The sequence below is a fragment of the Monoraphidium neglectum genome, assembly GCF_000611645.1.
Source record: "Monoraphidium neglectum strain SAG 48.87 unplaced genomic scaffold scaffold04988, whole genome shotgun sequence".
In the NCBI taxonomy this organism is placed as follows: Eukaryota; Viridiplantae; Chlorophyta; class Chlorophyceae; order Sphaeropleales; family Selenastraceae; genus Monoraphidium; species Monoraphidium neglectum.
In genome coordinates, this window is record NW_014008642.1 from 4,361 (window position 1) to 4,837 (window position 477).

A 477-nucleotide genomic window follows, 5' to 3' on the forward strand; every position below is an offset into this window, starting at 1 on the left:
GCCGGAGCGACCTACCGGCTGGGCCGCTGGCGCGGAGGCATGAGTGCGCCACCCGGTGCACGAGAGCCTGCACGCTCTTGACAACAGGTGTTGCTGCCTGTGTCCTCGTTCAGCGACGCGCCTTGCTTTCCCCTTCCCTGTTTGGGTTGTGATTGTGAGATTTCTTGAGCCCGAGGCCATTTCATGAGTCCGCATGGCAGTCCGACGGCGTCGCCGTGTGCTTTCTTGTATGCTTGTGTGCGCTTGTGGACATTTGTATGCCTGGTGCGTCTGCATTGCACGCGCGTGTCTGGCTGCGGTCGTTTTAGGGTGTGTGAGTGCAGCTGATCAGCCATTGAGCCGTCCAGCCTACCTGTGGCCAACCCTCCCTGATGCTGCCTGTGCTTTGCGGCCCCCTTCCCTGGGTGTACCCTGAGTAATGGTCCCATACAAAAGATGGTCGACGCGGTCGACAGGATTCGAACCTGCGCGGGAACT